Source organism: Tupaia chinensis, unplaced genomic scaffold, assembly GCF_000334495.1.
Source record: "Tupaia chinensis unplaced genomic scaffold, TupChi_1.0 Scaffold139585_1, whole genome shotgun sequence".
In the NCBI taxonomy this organism is placed as follows: Eukaryota; Metazoa; Chordata; class Mammalia; order Scandentia; family Tupaiidae; genus Tupaia; species Tupaia belangeri.
The window spans coordinates 101,966-106,504 of record NW_006199468.1 but is presented as its reverse complement, the minus strand read 5'-3'; the positions used below and the strand labels follow the sequence as shown (position 1 = coordinate 106,504).

At 61.8% G+C, this 4,539-nt stretch overlaps 2 non-coding genes across 2 annotated transcripts; both read right to left on the bottom strand.

The window, feature by feature from the left end:
• Positions 1 to 2,456: 2,456 nt before the first annotated feature.
• Positions 2,457 to 2,528, bottom strand: TRNAE-CUC (transfer RNA glutamic acid (anticodon CUC)). The gene has a single exon. It is a non-coding gene; the product is annotated as a tRNA-Glu (tRNA).
• A 287-nt stretch (positions 2,529 to 2,815) lies between these two features.
• TRNAG-UCC (transfer RNA glycine (anticodon UCC)) lies at positions 2,816 to 2,887 on the bottom strand. Its single transcript has one exon. It is a non-coding gene; the product is annotated as a tRNA-Gly (tRNA).
• Between the last annotated feature and the right edge of the window lie 1,652 nt (positions 2,888 to 4,539).

Below are 4,539 nucleotides of genomic sequence, written 5' to 3'. Positions count from 1 at the left end.
ACCCTAGTCTTCTGAGCATTGCTCAGTGTCAGTCCAGCCCTGTAAGGCTGTGGCTACGAAGTATTATCAGGACTACCCTGGAGTCACTCTTGCCTGTGGCTACTTACTGGAACTGCAGCCTCCCCAGGACTGCCGTACTAAGAGTAGGGACTACGAGTGAGAGTGGTAGTAACAGCGCACGCTGAAGGCATCAGGCAGGAGCTGAGGTGCTGAGGTTGCGCTGTCACTGCTGGTCCTCCTGTGACAGGGTGGAGGCTGTGGGCCGATGGAGCCACAGGGGAGGTTTGGGGCTAAGGAGACCTGAGGAGGTGACTTCCTTCCCGTCCCGTTGAATTTTACTTCCATTTTATAGGATGAAAAAGATTTAACCCCAACATCCTCCCACCATGGGCATTTAGCAATGCCGGGACCAGCTTGGCATGATCACGTTTCTCCGAGTGGGGAAGGCTGTGGACTAGAAATAGACGAAATGACAAACACACAAAGACACACGAGTATGGAAAAGCGAGGATCGGGTGGGCACAGCTTCTCTGATGGTGAAGTTGCCACCAGAACCAGCCTCAGGTTTATTCTTTTAAGGGGCAGAAAACGGGGAAGGGGAAAATAGGATGCAAAAGGAATGGTGAAGGAGGAAGAGGAATGCAAAGAGAATAAGGGAGGAGAATTGAAATGCAAAACCAGTTGTTTTTGGATGTAAACCGTCTGAGGATGTGAAAGTGACTGGCGCCAGTAATTTCCCTGATCTTTTGGGGGACAGTCTGATAAACGCATGTGATACTGGGCAGTATCGGGGTACCGGGTATCAACAGCAGCAGGAAGACAACCACTGACCGCAGGCAGGGGCTGCTTTCCTGTGTAGATGCTTCTCAGTAGCCCTGCGGGAGTAGCTCAGGAAGCGCGTGTCTGCACGTGTCTCCAGGCCACGTGTTGTCGTCACGTGTTCAGACTGGCTGCTCTCCGCAATTCCCTTGTCCCAGTCCCGGCTCTCCCTCAGGGGCTCCTTAGACACAGGGCAGCTCTTGCCCACAAGATGGGATTCCCCTCGGGGCTAGTTGCCCCTCCACACCAGACAGGACACCCCCTCACTCTCCTCACCCCCAGCACCTGCAGAGTCCCCCACACCCCCACCTCCAAATGGCCAGCCCCAGCCCCTGCCCTTTCCAGAAGACCCGAGTTCTGCAGGGACATATGGACTCCTCCTCCCACCTCCCAGCACCAGGCATGGGGGAAGGGGGCCTGACCAGCTGGCTAGGGTCAGGAGGGGGGTGAGGGGACATACATGCCCAGTGGAGAAGCCCTCTCCCACCACTGGGCGGGGATGGGCGTCATCCGGATGGTGATAGGGGCCATCTCCCAAGGTGTCCCGGTCCCAAAGCCAGGTACCCTGGCGGTTCACTGGTACAGCTCACCAGACATCGGAGTGGTCCGTATGTGACGATGTGGCAGGAGTAGGACGGGCTCTACAGCGCCCTCTGGGGGGGTGTCAAAGAATCAGATGGAGGGGGCGCTGCTGGAACTGTGAGCAAGGAAGACTAGGCGGTAAGACGGGAGGGGAACACAATAGGAGCCAGCCAGGGAGCCCCATGGAGGAGCGTCTGCTGGTTAGTCATTTGCCATTGACAGACAGGATGGAGGGCTGGGGGATGAAATCGGAGTCAAAGTGGGACAGGGAGGGTCTGTCCTGTCACCAGTGAGCTCCACCACCTGGCCTTTCGGGGCTCTCTCCGGTGCCATTATTAATCTCTTCATGTCCACCTCAACCTCTTAGTGACCTAGCAAGGCGGTCGGATTCCTGCAAGACTCATCCCCCCACCTCTGCCGCTCCCTCCGCCACCCACGGCCAGGGGACAGCTCCCACGAGCTCCGCTGGTGTCCTCTCCAAAGCTACGGATGCGCCAGCGCCTGCCTGCGCTCAGGAGCCCATGAGCCTGCCGGCCCCAGAGGCGACCTGAGGATCGCAGGCCCTGGCGGGTGGGCTGTGGAGGCACATGTGCGCCTCTGCGGAAGTGCTCGGGCTCCGGGGTGAGCCACGCGTGTCCCCTGTGCGCGTGTTGTGCGCTGGCTGTTAGAGGCACTTGTGCTGTGCAGGGGCGAGCGTTGGGTGTGTGCCGCGCGTGGGTCCAGTGTGCATTGTGTGTGGGGAGGGAAGAGGTGAGTGCATGGGTTGAAGGGTTGGGAGGGGAAAGATGGCTCACTGAGTGGGCTCTGGAGCTCAAGAAAAGCACGCGGCAGGAGAGCTGACTGGAAGAGGGAATTGCTGAAAGGCCAAAAGGAAGGGAGGGGTAGAGGTTAGGCATCAGAGCTGGGGCAGGAGGGTGCGGGAAGTTGCCAGACTGGGCCGTGCCCTGCCCTTGGTAGCTGCAAGGCAGCAAGCGCCTCGCGCTATTGGAAAGGACTGCCGATATGAAAGAACGCGATGCAGAGAGGAACGCGATGCAGAGAGGAAGAAAAGGAGCTTCCCTGACCGGGAATCGAACCCGGGCCGCGGCGGTGAGAGCGCCGAATCCTAACCACTAGACCACCAGGGAAAGGTAAGGGAGTAGGACCTATCGTGTGCCTCTTAGAACCGATGCCTGGGTAACCAGCCATGTGCGATCCCTGTGCACCTGTGCAGGGATTCATTACTTCCACCGATCTCTCACAATCGGAGAGTCCTGACAGCTCTACTCCAGCTGGCCACACCCTAATAGTCCGTGTGCCCCTTATCTGCCAAAACACACACTAGCGCATGCGCGTGTACTCTCTCTCTCTCTCTCTCTCTCTCTCTCTCCCCATTGGCAGCACAAGCTTCGCCTCAAGGCGCTGGGCAAAACATTGCGTTGGCCGGGAATCGAACCCGGGTCAACTGCTTGGAAGGCAGCTATGCTTACCACTATACCACCAACGCACAGCGCGAGGCTGGCGTGGCTGCACAGACCAGCCCAGGCTCCCACAGACCGGCTCCTAAGCCCCTCTGGCGCAGCTCTGGCCCTTTGCCCGCCGCTGGGTCGGCGTCTCGGCGTTGCCACAGAGCCACAAAGAGCCGCTCCGCGCTCCGCCCGCGAAAGCCAGGCTCCCCCGCGCGCTCACGCTGTCCTCCCAACTCCCCTCCTTGCTCCTTTCTCCTCCGGAGCTGGGCTCCCCCGGAGCCCTTGCCAAAGCGCTTCTGCTCCACCAGGGGCAGCAGTCAAGGGTAAATGCTCATTTGCCTCCCACCTACTCCCGGGCCTTAAGCGCGACAGGGCGCCAGATCCGTCACCCACTTTGGACCGCAGTCCGTCCAGAACCGTGGAGTGCCAGGAGGCAGGGTAGCTGTGGCATAACGCCGTCCTGCCACGCGGAGGAAAGGAAAGGAGGCCAAGCGGGCCAGGAGGTCCGCCAAGGCATGCAAGGCGGGTGTGGACGGCGGCGGGAAGCAGGAGGCGTGCCGGGCCGAGCCGGAGATGGCGCCTCGCTGGAGGAGAAGGGCTGTCTCGGGCTCCAGAGGGTCGTGGGATTTCGACGACGGAGAAAAAGGTGGCGGGGGCCAAAACGGACGGCAACTCCCTGTGGGGGAGTCGAACCTTCTTCCCCGCGTGATAGGCAGGGATACTCACCACATACTAAGGAGGACGGCGGCTGGCGACTGCGGGGACTACAGGACCGTCTCCCTCCGCCCACGCCTAACCAAGGCCTGCCCTGGCCAGGATCCCGCTCCTACCCGCCAGACCTCTCCACCCACGATCCCTTATCCCCCACTCCCCATCCGCCCTTCCGGATACCAGTCCCGACCCTGACCCGGGTGGCACGAATCTCCCGCCAACGTGCCACGCCTGTTGCTTCCCACGCGGGGTTGGCGCCAGGAGGGAGTGGCGCGGGCGTCCCGCCAAAGGCTGTGACTGAGAGGGGGCGAGCGGCCAGGTGGGCGTGCGTCCTGCGGGTCGCGGCGCCATGGGCACCAGTAGGCGTGTGCCGAAGCCCCAGCGACCGCCACAGCGGCAGTCAGGGCGGAGGGCAGGCTGCATCGCGCCTGCGGGCTCCCGGACCTCGCCACCGCTGCCAACTAGAGCGGCCCACTAGTCATCCCAGGGCCGTCGCTGCCCTCGACTGCCCACCGGCCGGCCGGCTGCCTGGCCTTGGCCATTTAACCCAGGGCACTGGCGCTTGGGGTCGGTCGCTCCCAGGGAAGCCAGTGGGGAGAAGCCCAGGCCCTCCTACAAGATGGCCAAGTGGTCTAAGACGCTGCGTTCAGGTCGCAGCCTCCGTTGTAGGCGTGGGTTCAAATCCCACTCCTGACCAGAACACGTTTTGGCTGGCCCTGGCCAATACCCACCGCTGCCCATGGCTAATACCGGAGGCCCGAGTCCCTGACTCGCCTCCTTGCCCATTCCGACTGCGGGGACTACAGGACCGTCTCCCTCCGCCCACGCCTGAGCAAGGCCTGCCCTGGCCAGGATCCCGCTCCTACCCGCCAGCCCTCTCCACCCACGATCCCTTATCCCCCACTCCCCATCCGCCCTTCCGGATACCAGTCCGACCCTGACCCGGTCACTCCCTGTGTGGACCACCACACCACCATCC